Raw genomic sequence first — 14,348 nt, forward strand, 5'->3', positions numbered from 1 at the left:
TTAGTCATCCGCTGCAGGTTCCTAAAAAATTCCCAATCCTCTGGCCTACCACTAGTTTTCACCGCTTTGTATGCCTTAGTTTTTGTTTGATAATCTCCTTGACTGCCTTTGTTAACCACGGGGTAACCACATTTAGACTCTTATTATCTATGTGCCCTCTATATTCCTCCTACCAAAATGCACCACCTTACACTTATCTATACCAAAATTTCTTCAAGTTTACTAATGACTGCTTGTCTAAATGGTACGTTTACAAGTGCCAGTTTTGGCTCAGTGATACCAGAAAGCCTTGGATTCAGAGACCTTGGGTTCAAACCCAACTCCAGAGATTTGAGCACATAATCTCAGCTGACACTTCAGTGCAGTGCACTGAAACTCTGGGGTACTGTCCTTCAGATGAGACGTTGGCCCAGATCTTCCAGTCTCAGAATCATTGGAGACCGAAGTACGATTGAAGATGCGTGTTGGGACCCTGTGGAACTCCTGACACACTGATCTCTGTGGGAAATGCCCAGGAAGTTTCAACTTCCAATGAGCAATTCCCTTGCTCATCAGGGTCCTCTGTGAATGTTTCTGAAACTGAGATAGACTCGAAGACTTCAGGCAGTTCCACGGTAGTTACCTGGAGTTTTACCCAGGAAATATTAGTCAGAAAAATCCTAGCCTGATGCCACATCCCCCACCCATTACTGACACTGACCCCCCCCCCCTCCTCTGACTACCCCTGAATCCCCAGACCACCCTTTGACACCTGACTGCCCCCTTGACCACTCCCTGACCAACTACCCCCCAACCCACTGACAACACCCCCGACCCCCAAGAAACCTGCACCAACTACACCCCCGCCCCATCTAGACCAGATTACCCCACCCACCTACCCCCATCTCCCTCTCTTTTCCCCTCCCCCACCACTCTGCTCCTTCCCCTTCTTCCTTCTACTCTATCCCGCTTCCCCCATGTCCCCACCTCCTCCTTCCACCCAGCGAACAAGAGGGGTCGTGGTCGCGCGCAAGAGGGGAAATGAAGCGGGGCCTGACGCGGGCGCGCGTCTGGAGCGCGCGCACGCAAGGGGGCGGGGGGGCCTGACGCGGGCGTGCGTCTGGAGCGCGCTCGCAAGGGGGCGGGGGCCTGACGCGGGCGTGCGTCTGGAGCGCGCGCACGCAAGGGGGCGGGGGGCCTGACGCGGGCGTGCGTCTGGAGCGCGCGCACGCAAGGGGGCGGGGGGGGGTGCAGACGCGGGTGTGCGTCTGGAGCGCGCGCACGCAAGGGGGCGGGGGGGGGGCAGACGCGGGTGTGCGTCTTGGGCACGCAAGAGGGCGGGGGGGGGCAGACGCGGGTGTGCGTCTTGGGCACGCAAGAGGGCGAAGGCGGGGTCACCGCCGCCTGTGGGCCCTCTGTGGTGATTGATGTGAGTACACACGGCCTGTCCTGGTCTCTCATGTTGGAAGCTTGAATAACCTGTCCCGGGAGCCTGCGCTGCGAGCTGTAAATTGAGGGTGAGTGAATATTCCCGGCAGGATGATGGTCGACATGGTGAATGTTCAATGCTGGAAATGTGATGGGCCGCAATGTTTGCTGTGAATATCTAACTATAGATTGTACAAGCAGTATCACCACGAATCCAGGTTCATAGCCTCCCAAAAGAGGAGGAAGTTTTCCAAAACGGTGCAAAATATTTAAATTATTAACTGTACTTCCTCCCCCCCCCCCCCCCCCCCGCATCCCTCATCTTTCTCTTCTCGAGATTTAACAATTCGTGTTTCCAGATTGAACAGGGAACTGTTCAGCTGCTCTTAGTGCTGTCATCACATACTTAAGACGTCACTTTTAAACTGTAAAACCGACTGTTCATCCACAGGCATCTCTATCTAGGGGACCCTGTCATAAAGCTGTATCTGCATAATTTATAAGTCACTTAGGAAATGTTAGCCAAAGGGTAAATACTTACCTTTTCCGTAAGAAAATTGTCGGGGAATTTATCATTCATGTCGGAGGGTGATTAATTTGGCTGACTGGACACAAACCAGTCAGTAGTACATTCACAATTATCCAAACCAAACTCTACACACAAACTGAAGAATATCTTAAAAAATACACAATTGAATGAGCGAGTTAACTTATGACTTCCATGGTACTCAAATTTGTAGTCTGAAAAATACAGGAAGGTTTTTTTTTCCTGATAGCCCCAGGGATAAATTGCTAACATTAAAGGTTTGCACTATCAAAAAGGAGAGAAATTTGGGCCTTTTGGCATGGAAAGGTAAATTCAGGTGGTTGCCTTATATTCAAATAAGATAGTAAAGGAAAAGGTAAACCCAGGATATTATTTTAAGTTAAATGAGTACAAAAGGTGGTGGTGCAGTGGTATTGTCACTGGGCTGGTATTCTAGCAACCCAAGGTAATGCTCTGGGGCCCCAGGTTCAAATCCTACCACAACAGCAGTGAAATTTGAATTCAATAAAAATCTAAAATTGAAAGTCTGATGATGGCCATGAAACCATTGCTGATTGTTGTTAAAAACCCATTTGGCTCACTAGTGTCCTTTAGGGAAGGAAATCTGCTGGCCTACATGTAACTCCAGACTCATAGCAATGTGGTTGGTTCTTAAAATGTCCTTTGAACAAGGGTAATTAGGGATGGGCAATAATGCTGGCTAGCCCATAAACCAATATAAAAAAGAGGGACGTAGATTTAAACCAGTAGCAGGTCAGAGATTGGAATATGAGGGCAGGTTCTGTGTAATCTCGTCTGGGAAGTTTCTTTGAATCTGAAATGTTACATCTTTGGAGATTTTGAGTGCTGTTGTAGTCACAGTGTGGTCATAATGGACCAAAATAGCCTCCTTCTGCGCTACAAAAAAAATCTCCAAAGATGTAACATTTCAGATTCAAAGAAACTTCCCAGACGAAATTACACAGAACCTGCCCAGGGACTTCCCTGCCCTTTCTCCTGCAAATATTTTTTCTTCAGATATGCCCTTTTGAAAGGCACAATTGAATCTGCGTTCACTAATGTTTTAGGCAGTGTTCCAGATTCTAACCACTCGCTGCGTGAAATAATTTTTTTTCCTCAGATTGCCTTGAGTTCTTTTGGCAGCCACCTTATATCAGTATCCTCTGGTTCTCGGCCCTTCCGCTGATGTGAACGGTTTCTCTCATCCATTTTGTCCGGATTTGAATATCGCTATCAAATCTCCTCGAATTCTTTAAAGAGAACAGCCCCAGCTTCTCCAGTCTAACTGAAGTCATAACTGAAGTCACTCATCTCTGAACCCACTCTCGTAAATCTATTCTGCACCCTCTCACATCCTTCACATCCTTCCTAAAATGTGGTGCCCGGAATTGCTCACAATACTCCAGAATGAGTGCTTTATAAATGCTCACCATAACCTGCTTCCTTTTGTACTCCATGCCTCTTTTTATAAACCCCAGAATCCTGTAAGCCTTATTAATCACTTTCTCAACCTGTCTTGCTACCTTCAGTGATTTGTGCACATGTACCTTCCCAGCCCATCTGCACCTCCTACAGAATTGTAGTCATTATTTTTTATTGCCCACCTTGTTCTTCCTACCAAAATGTTCACACTTCTCTGCATTAAATTCCATTGGCCATCTGTCTGTCCATTTCACCAACCTGTCTATATCCTCTTGAAGTCCATCACTATTCTCCTTACAGTTCACAATACTTTCAAGTTTTGTATGATCTGCACATTTTGAGATTGTGACTTTCTCGCCCACGTCTAGGTCATTCATACAGCTCAAGGAAAGCAGGGGTCTGAAAACTGACAATTAGGGAATTCCACCAAATACCTTCCACCAATCCAACAAAACAACGATTTACCACTACTTACTTTCTGCTTCCCAGATAATTTTATGTTGTTTAGCTTCTCGGACCACTGCCGATAAATGAGTCCTTGCTTTTCTATTACTCAGAGAGCTGTTACCTGCCAAAGGTCGAGATAAAATTTAGGAAACTCGGGGGTCAAATTGAAAACTCTCAAACTGTCCTTCAGTCATAACACATAATACTTAGGGTGGCAGTGATGAATAGTAAGTCTAGCCTGTTTGGCTGCAATTGTCAAAATGGCATTAACCATGCCTTCTCAAGTAGTGTAATGATACCATGATAGGATGCATGCACTTAGCATGCAACATCTGGCTGGCATGCTTAGTGACAGGAATAGTAAGGAAGAGCTTGCATTCATAGGACACATTTTATGCCTTCAGCATGTTCCAAGCCATTTAATTACTTTGAAAGTATAGTTAGTGTTTTTCTTTGGACAAACATAGCAACCAATGCGTACTTGGCAAGATAAATTACCATTCAGTGTGTTGTGTTGAAAGATAAATGTTGACAAGAACACTAAGTAAACAACCCTCCCCAAATGATGTAGCTTGAAATTTGGCTCCACCTGTTTCTCACTGTAAGGGACCTACATTTGTCTTCACCAATCTTTTTCTCTTCACATACCTATCGCAACTTTTACAGTCAGTTTTTATGTTCCCTGCAAGCTTACTCTTGTACTCTATTTCCCCTTCTTAATCAATCCCTTGGTCCTCCTTTGCTGAATTCTAAACTGCTGCCAATCCTCAGGTCTGTTATTTTTTTCTGGCCAATTTGTATGCCTCTTCCTTGGATCTAATACTATCTCTAATTTCCCTTGTAAGCCATGGTTTGGCCACCTTTCCTGTTTTACTTTTGTGCCAGCAGTTTTTTTCACACAAGCAGTTGTGGAAATCCAGAACGCTCTTTCCCAAAAAGTTGTTGAGGCTAGGTCAATTGAAAATTTCAAACTGATATTGATAGATTTTTGTTAGACAAGTTTATTAAGAGTTACAGAACAGGGATGGGTAGCTGGAGTTAAGATGGAAATCATCCATGACCTAACTAAATGAAACAGACTTCATATAAAGTGTTTACTCACCTATCACTCACCAATCATCTCCTTCTCTCCCTCTCTTTATGAAGTCTCGCTGCTCTCTCCATCTCGCGTTCTGTATGAAGTCTCGCTGTTCTCTCTCTCGCGCTCTGTATAAAGTCTCGCTCATGGAAACAAGGAATGCAAAAGCTTCTCACCCAATTACTGTGCCTTGAACTTGAAATTCAAGTGTCCCTCAACTGCAGCAAAGCTCTGATGAAGGTTCCAGCAGTAAACATTCATTTATCTTTATCTTTCAAATATTCATTTCTCACATCAGCTGTCCTGTGCTTTATACCAATTTGTTACAAACTGGGGACAATTTGCTAACCAGCAACTGATTTGGATAAAAGCAAAAAACTGCGGATGCTGGAAATCCAAAACAAAAACAAAAATAAAAATACCTGGAAAAACTCAGCAGGTCTGGCAGCATCTGCAGAGAGGAACACAGTTAACATTTCGAGTCCATGTGGCTCCTCAACAGAACTGATTTGGAACTGCTCGAAATGCCACCCAGTCATCCTACTTTTGTGACGTTTGTTTGGTCACTCTGCTGATCATGATGTACACTCAGTGACACTCTTTCACAAAACATTTAGCATTGATAAATTAGTAGGTCTTATTCAATAATTGATTACGTATTTAGTTTAAGAACATGTAAAGACTTTATTACCTCAACCGCTTTTCCTTTACAATTCAGGTTTTTAGACTACTGGATCACTGAAACATTGCAACAGCAGATCAATTAACCCCTCGAGTCTGTTCCATTTAGTTAGATCATGGCTGATTTCCATCTTAACTGTGGTCACACCACAGCTAGGATATACACAGGCAGAGTGGGAATGCATGACCACCAGAGTATCGAAGCGAAACAGGCAGGTAGTGCAGGAATCCCCTGAGGCTATTTCACTCTCTAACCTCTTTTCCATTTTGGATACTGGTGAACGAGATGGTTCCTCAGAGGACTGTAGCAAGAGCCAGGTTTGTGGCACCAAGGGTGGCTGCACAGGAGGGGAGGAAGAAGAGTGGAAGTGCTATAGTGGTAAGGGATTCCATAGTTAGAGGAGCAGACAAGCATTTCTGCGGCCATAGACATGACTCCAGTAGGCTATGTTGCCTCCCTGGTCAAGGATGTCACAGAGCGGCTGCAGGACATTCTTTTGGGGGAGAGCGAGCAGCCAGACCTTGTGGTCCAAATTGGGACTAATGACATAGGCAGGGAAAGAGACGAGGTCCTGAAAGCAGATTTTAGGGAGTTAGGAAGTAATTGAAAAGCAGGACCTTAAGAGCAGTAATCTCAGGATTACTCCCAGTGCCTTCGTGCTAATGAACATAAGAAAAAGAAGATTCAGCAGTTCAAAACATGGCTGGAGAAATGGAGTAAGAGGGAGAGCTTTAGATTTCTGAGGCATTGGTACAGGAGCAGGCAAGAAAGACTGTTTACACCTTAACAGGACTGGGACTAATGTCTTCGCTGGGAGGTTTGCTAGTACTATTGGGAAGGGTTTAGATTAGATTGGCAGGGGGGCGGGAACTTGAGGGGAAATTCAGAGGGGAGAGGGAAGAAAAACTGACAATGGGAAGTAGAAAAGTATTAACTGATAAGGAGGATATATCAGAGAGTAGTATTAAGGTAAATAGAATACCTGGAGAGCTTGATAGAACTGGAGCTGGCTATAGTAAGTCATTAGATGGGGCCAGAGCAAGGGGGAAAGTTAAAAAGCAAAAGACAGGGGAGTGGGATTAGGTAGATTGCTCTTTCAGCGAGCCAGTACAGACTCGATGGGCTGAATGGCCTCCTTCTGCGCTGTAAATGTTCTGTGATCTGTTGTGGGGTTTCTTGATGTTGATGCACAAAGTAGGGAAGAATATTTGTATCTGAATGAAGGCCCCTCAGATAATACAGCATTCTGCACTGAAATGTCATGGTAGATTTGGTATGGATGTCCTGGACTGGGGCTTGAACATACATCTTTATGGCTCAGACAAGTACTATCATTGAGTTAAGCTGCCACAGAAAACAAAAATCAACATCTTGTCCTCGGCCCGACCATTTTCATCTGCATCATCAATGACCTTCCCTCCATCATATGGGCAGAAGTGGGGATGTTCGCTGATGATTGCACAATGTTCAGCATCATTTGCGATTCCTCAGATACTCGAGCAGCCCATGTCCAAATGCGGCAAGACCTGGACAATATCCAGGCTTGGGCTGAGAAGTAGCAAGTAACATTTGCGCCACATAAGTGTAAGGCAATGACCATCTCCAACGAGAGAGAATCCAACCATCGCCCTTTGATGTTCAATGGCATTACCATCGCTGAATCCCCCAGTATCAACAACCTGGGGGTTACCATTGACCAGAAACTGAACTGGGCTAGCCATATAAATACTGTGGCTACAAGAGCAGGTCAGAGGCTAGGAATCATGCAACAAGTAACTCACCTCCTGACTCCCCAAAGCCTGTCCACTGTCTACAAGGCACAAGTAGGAGTGTGATGGAATACTCCCCACTTGCCTGGATGAGTGCAGCTCCCATAACACTCAAGACGCTTGACACCATCCTGGACAAAGTAGCCCGCTTGATTGGCACCACATCTGAAAACATTCACTCCCTCCACCACCGACGCACAATAGCAGCAGTGTGTACCATCTACAAGATGCACTGCAGGAATTCACCAAGGCTCCTTAGACAGCCCCTTCCAAATCCACAACCTCTACCATCTAGAAGAACAAGGGTAGCAGATAGATGTGAACACCACCACCCAGAAGTTCCCCTCCAAGCCACTTACCATCCTGACTTGGAAATATATCACCATTGCTTCACTGTCACTGGGTGAAAATCCTGGAACTCCCTTCCTAACAGCACTGTGGGTGTACCTACACCACATGGACTGCAGCGGTTCAAGAGACAGTTCACCACCACCTTCTCAAGGGCAACTAGGAATGGGCAATAAATGGTGGCCCAGCCAGCGAAGCCCACATTTTGTGAATGAATTAAAAAAAATCTATAATCTCTTCTTACAACTTAAGTGTCTGATATTAGTTATTAGTCAGGTAGCCCTTTGCCATACCTTTTCAATGCCATATTGCCATTGTAACGTGGTGACTGAACTACAGTAATCAATTTGGACACAAAACACTCCCAGGTTTGCTATTACATTGTATGATTTGTCTTCTACATTCAGTGATTTGTCTCCTATTCCATGTGTTATAGACAACTGTTCATCAGTGCCCTCAAGTCCTCTAATTTTAGTTTCAGTAGGGACCACAGTGATCCTTAAGTTTGTTTCTGCCACCACCGATGGCTGCAAAGCTGTTTACTTATTTGAACAAGTAGTTCGCACATTTGCTTTAATCCGTTATTCTCCTGCTATCTTGGTTTGGTTAGCCCTATTAAGGCACTAGCATTCCTGTTTTTGCCAGCTTTGATTAAGAGTCTGCAACTAAAGGATTAAGAACATAAGAAATAGGAGCAGGGGTAGGCCATTTGGCCCCTCAAGCCTGCCCCGCCATTCAGTAAGGCCATGGCTGATCTGCCCTAGCCTCAACTCCTCTTTCGTGCCAGCTCATCAAAGCCCTCAACTCCCTATTATTTCAAAAATCTGCCTACCTTCTCATTAAATACTTTCAGTGATCTAGTCTCCACAACTCTCTGGGGTGGAGAATTCCAGACATTCACTACCCTGTGAGAGAAGAAATTCTTTTGCATCTCAGTTTTAAATGAATGCCCCTTTATTCTGTAACTATTTCCCTCAAGATTCTTTCAAGATTCCCTCTTAGTGGAAACATCATCTCAACATCTACTCTGTCAAGCCCCCTCAGAATCTTGTACGTTTCAATAAGATCACCCCTCATTCTTCTAAACTCTAATGAATAAATGCTTAACCTGTTTGGCTGTTCTTGATAAGGCAGCCCCTTCACCCTCGAATCAGTCTAGTGAATCTCTTTTGAACTGGCTCTAATGCCAGTATATCCTTTCTTAAATAAGGGGACCAAAACTCTACATTCCAGGTGCAGCCTCACCAATACCCTGTACAGTTGTAACAAAACTTCCCTATTTTTAATCTCCAACTCCGAAGCAATACAGGCCAAATTTCCATTTTCCTTTTTAATTACTTGCTGTACCTGCATGCTAACCTTTTGTGTTTTGTGCACAAGAACACCCAGATCCCTCTGTGCCGCACATTTTTGGAGTCTCTCCCCATTTAAATAATAGTCTGCCTTTTGATTCTTCCTTCCAAAGTGCATGACCTCACACTTTCCTACATTACACTCCATCTACCAAGCTTTTGCCCACTCACTCAACCTCTCTATATCCCCTTTCAGATTCCTTACGTCCTCATCACACCAAGCCCTCCTACTTCTGTATCATCAGCAAATTTGGATACGTCACACTCTGCCCCCTCCTCCAAGTCATTAATATAGATAGTAAATAATTGAGACCCTAGGACTGATCCTTGTGTCACTCCACTAGTTATGTCTTTCCAACCTGAAAAAGACCCATTAATCTTGACTCTTTATCTTCTGTGTGTTAACCAATCCTCAATCCATGCTAATACCTTACCCCCAATTCCATGAGCTCCTATCTTGTGCAATAACCTTTTAAGTGGCACCTTACTAAATGCCTTCTGGAAATCCAAATACACCCCATCTACCAGTTCCCCTTTATCAACTCTGCTTGTTATATCCTCAAAGAACTCTAGCAAATTTGTCAAACATGATTTCCCTTTCGCAAAACCATGTTGACTCTGTTTGATTGCATTAAGCTTTTCTAAATGTCCTGTTATTTCTTCCTTAATAATGGACTCTAACATTTTCCCAACGACGGCTGATTGGCCTATAGTTTGCTGCTTTTTGTCTCCCTCCCTTCTTGAACAGGGGTGTCACGTTAGCAGTTTTCCAATCCTCTGGGACCCTCCTGGAATCTGATGAGCTCTGGAATATTTTGAACAATGCCTCCACTGTCTCTGCAGCCACTTCCTTTAAAACCTTTAGGTGCAGGCCATCGGGTTCTAGCAACTTGTCTGTCTTTAGTCCCATTAGTTTCTGAAATACTTTGTCCCTCGTGATAGAGATTGTTACAAGATCTTCCTTCGCATTAGCTCCTTGCTTACCTGACATCTTTGGGATGTTTATAGCGTCCTCCACTGTAAGGATTGATCCAAAATATTGGTTTGAATTAGTTGTCATTTCCCTGTTCTCCATTATCAGTTCTCCAGTTGCATCCTCCAAGGGTCCCGTGCTCACTTTAGCCACTCTGTTTCTTTTTAGATATCTGTAGAAGCTCTTGCTATTTGTTTTTAAATTTCTTGCCAATCAACTTTCTCCTTCTTTATTAACTTTTTGTCATCTGCTGCTGGCTCCTAAAAAATTCCCAATCCTCTGGCTTACCACTTGTTTTCGCCACTTTGTATGTCTTAATTTTTGATTGGATACTCTCCTTGACCACCTTTCTTAACCATGGGTGGTTCATCCTTCTCATCGAGTCCTTTTTTTTGACTGGGATAAATTTTTGCTGAGCGTTATGAAATATCTGCTTAAATGTCTGCCACTGCTCATCCACTGACCTTCCCCTTAGTCTATTTTCCCAGCCTGCTTAAGACAACTCTTTCCTCATACCACTGTAATTGCCCTTATTTAAGTTGAGTAATCTGGTTTGAGACCCAAGTTGCTTGCCCTCAAACTGAATTTGACATTCTACCATGTTGTGATCGCTACCCCCTAGAGGATACTTCCCTAGAGGATCCTTAACTATGAGATCTCTTATTAATACCACCTCATTACACATTACTAGATCTAAAATAGCGTGTTGCCGGGTAGGTTCTGCAACATATTGCTCTAAGAAACAATCCCTGATGCACTCCACAAATTTGTCTTCCATGTTACCCTTGCCAATCTGATTTGTCCAGTCAATATGCAGATTAAAATCACCCATTGACAATTGTAACTTCCTTCTTACACATCTCCATTATTTCCCGATTTATACTTTGTCCTACAGTGAGGCAATTCTTCGGGGCTCTATAGATGACCCCTACCTGTGACTTCTTCCCCTTGCTATTCCTTATTTCAACCCAAACTGATTCCACATAACGATCTATTGCACTTATATTACTACTCTCCACCGCATTGATACCTTCCTTTATTAACAAAGCTACCCCAGCTCCTTTTCCTTTTTCACTGTTTTTCCAGAACGTTGAATACCTTTGAACATTGAGTCCCCAGTCCTAGTCTCCCTGCAGCCACGTCCCTAATAGTTATCAAGTCATATTCATTTATTTCTATTTGTGCTGTCAACTCATCTATCTTGTTACAAGTGCTGTGTGCATTCAGATAAAGAGCCTTAAGCTTTGACTTTTTACCATTATTGCTCATTCTGGTTCTGATTTCTGCTACACTCTTCTGCTTATATTTTCTGCCCTTCCCTATCACACTTTGATTATCGTTTGCCTCTTCACTAGCCTGCACCCCTGCTCTCTTGTTTCTTTTTGATTTTTTAAACTTCCCTTCAATTGAACCCTCCCCTCAACTAATTAGTTTAAAGTCCTATCTACCACCCTAGTTATATGATTTGCCAGGACACTGGTACCAGGACTGTTCAAATGAAGCCTGTCCCAATGGAACAGCTCCCTCTTTCCCCAGTACTGGTGCCAGTGCCCATGAATCGGAACCCATTTCTCCCACACCAATCTTTGAGCCATGCATTTACCTCTCTAATCTTAGTGACCCTATGCCAATTTGCACATGGCTCAGGTAGTAATCTGGGATTATTACCTTTGTGGTTCTGCTTTGTAATTTAGCCCCAAGTTGCTCGTAGTCCCTCAGCAGAACCTCTTTCCTAGTCCTACCAATGTCGTTGGTACCTACGTGGACCAGGACAACTGGATCCTTCCCCTCCCACTCCAAGTTCCTCTCCAGGCCAGAAGAGATGTCCTTAACCTTGGCAACAGGTAGGCAACACAGCCTTCGGGACTCTCTGTCTTTGCTGCAGGGAACAGTATCTATTCCCCAACCAAGCTAACCCCTAATATTACTTCTTTTCTCTTTTCTCCCTGCACTTGAATGGCGCTCTGTACCATGGTGCTGTGGTCAGTTCGCTCATCCTCCCTGCAGTCTGTGCTCCCGTCCACACTGGGAGCAAGAACCTCTTACCCATTGGACAGGGGCACTGGCTGAGGCTCCTCCAAAGCTAAATTTTGGATTCTCATACCTGCCTCACTCACAGTCACACCCTCCTGTCCCTGATCACGGTCCAAATTTGATATAATTAATCTAAGGGGTGTGACTGTCTCCTGAAACACAGTGTCCAGGTAACTCTCCCACTCCCTGATGTGTCGCAGTGCCCACAGCTCGGACTCCAGCTCATCAACTCTGAGCCGAAGTTCTTCAAGCAGCCAGCACTTGCTGCCGATGTGGTTACCGTGGATCGCACCGGCATCCACCAGCTCCCACATACTACAGCTACAACACATCGCCTGCCCAGCCATCTCTATTCTATTTAATTAATTAATTTGGATGTTAAATATTTTAAAAGTCAATTTCTTAACTGTTCTCTTCAGCTGTAATAATGTCTCCTTATTTAAACCACTTGGTCAATCAAAAGAGACAGGGAAGAGATACCCACTAATCACCTACCTGTTTTCCTTTGACGTCACACTTTGGCTCTGACAGGTAGAAACAGGTCCTCCTCTCTCCCTCTCCTCCAGGTGCTGCTGACTGGCTGTCGTACGGTCCTCCTCTCACACTCTCCTCTAGGTGCTGCTGACTGCCTGTCCCAGGGTCCTCCTCTTGCACTCTCCTCCCATTCACCAGCCTTTCAGAAGGCTGGACTTTTATTTCACTCTTTTCTGCTCAGAGTAATCAGATTAAAGAATCAAAGAATTCAATCCCATTCAATTCAACAGGAATATTGACGTCTAAATTTCTGGTGTGGACCTGACTTCCAGACTCACCTTTTCTATCAGATGCTGATTTACATGCAGTGTATTTGCAGAATTTTCTTATTCCATTTAAGATTTCCTTATTTTTTTTTCTTCTATATATCTAGTTACTCAGTATTATTACTGAAACAGTGAAATTACAGGAGATGGCAAAAGGGGTGGTCAACTGTCCTATCTAATGAGAGATGTGCACCTCAACTTTCACCAGGCAGTTTTATCAAAGGGCATTATCACTGCAGCTATCAGATCTTGTTTAGGTTGTGCTGAGGGAACTTTACAGTCCTGAGTTAGAGTAATATTTCAGCTTTCTACTTTGGTTTGGGACGAACGCCAGACCTAGTTATTGTGCTTGTTTCTCTTCAATCCTCTCAGGCATAGGATCAGTAAAAATATCAGATGGCGGTGGATGAGTATTGATGATGTTGCATTATTGGTAAGATTATTATAAAATGGATTTAAACAAGTTGTAAAATATGTATAGCTGGAAGATGAAATGAGATTATCAACAAAGGTAAAATTGCAGTGAGGAGTGACAAAAATTGATCAGGCTGTTAGAGTTAAAGCTTAGTAACGGGGTTGTAAAATAAATAATTGAATTGTAAAAATACTGTAATTAGATGATAAATCATTGAAATTGGATATAGTAAAATTTTAAATTTGATAAGAGAAAATTGGTTTGGGACAAAGTAATTGATAATATATGTCAATCTCCAACATAGTGTGAACAAATGATTAGAGAATCTCTGGATCATTAAGGGACTGCAGGAGGCGTAGTATGAGCCTAGTGCGAGCATTTAATATCCCAAAAGTGAATGATGGCCTTTATGTTGAGAGGACTAGAATACAAGAGTGTACAAGGGAGGCATGGTGCAGGAGGGAGGGCTTCAGGTTCATGGACATTGTGACTCATTCTGGGGCAGGAGGCACCTATTAAAAGGGAAGGGTTAAATCTCAGCAGGATTGGGACTGTGGCAAATGGTACAGATACCTTGTTTGTCAACACTGGTTTTCATGTATTCATGGAGGTTTGGTCCTATGATATTTTATCACATGACATTAAATCACATGGCACCGTTATCCTCGTAACCAGCTGCAATAAAGCAATGGGTTCTGAATGACACTGGGGTGTAAAGATCAATTAAAATGTCAAGTCTTGTTCAGTAATGGGTAGGTAGACAGGCAATTAGTTGTAGTGCACAAGGGACCGTAGGCATGGTTATTTAGCTTGAGGGGCACTATGCATCAAGAATGGGGCAAGTAAGGAAGCAGGTCCCAAGTCTACCTCAGCCAGAATGGGAATTGAAAACACGCTGTTGACATTATTCTGAACCACATGCTACCCATCTAGCCAACTAAACAACCCTCCGAAATGAGTAACTGACATTTAAATGTTGGACAAAGTAATTACTGCTGAACAACCTTTCTGCCCTAGAAAATCTAATTTTACGAATATGGAGTTTCAGTCCCTCAGAATAACATTTAAATTTGC

The 14,348-nt window shown here is 43.7% G+C and overlaps 1 protein-coding gene across 2 annotated transcripts in view; it reads left to right on the forward strand.

Annotated features, from left to right (window-relative positions):
* Window positions 1–1,328: 1,328 nt before the first annotated feature.
* amacr (alpha-methylacyl-CoA racemase) overlaps window positions 1,329–14,348 on the forward strand; it is a 104,867-nt gene continuing 91,847 nt past the window's right edge. The window contains exon 1 of one of the 2 annotated variants that reach the window (XM_078551717.1): window positions 1,329–1,496. The gene's annotated coding sequence lies outside the window, so the exon portion shown is untranslated. The remainder of the gene's footprint in view (window positions 1,497–14,348) is intronic. The other variant, XM_078551708.1, reaches the window with a different exon arrangement.

Source organism: Cetorhinus maximus, chromosome 1 (assembly GCF_964194155.1).
Source record: "Cetorhinus maximus chromosome 1, sCetMax3.hap1.1, whole genome shotgun sequence".
NCBI classification, from domain to species: Eukaryota; Metazoa; Chordata; class Chondrichthyes; order Lamniformes; family Cetorhinidae; genus Cetorhinus; species Cetorhinus maximus.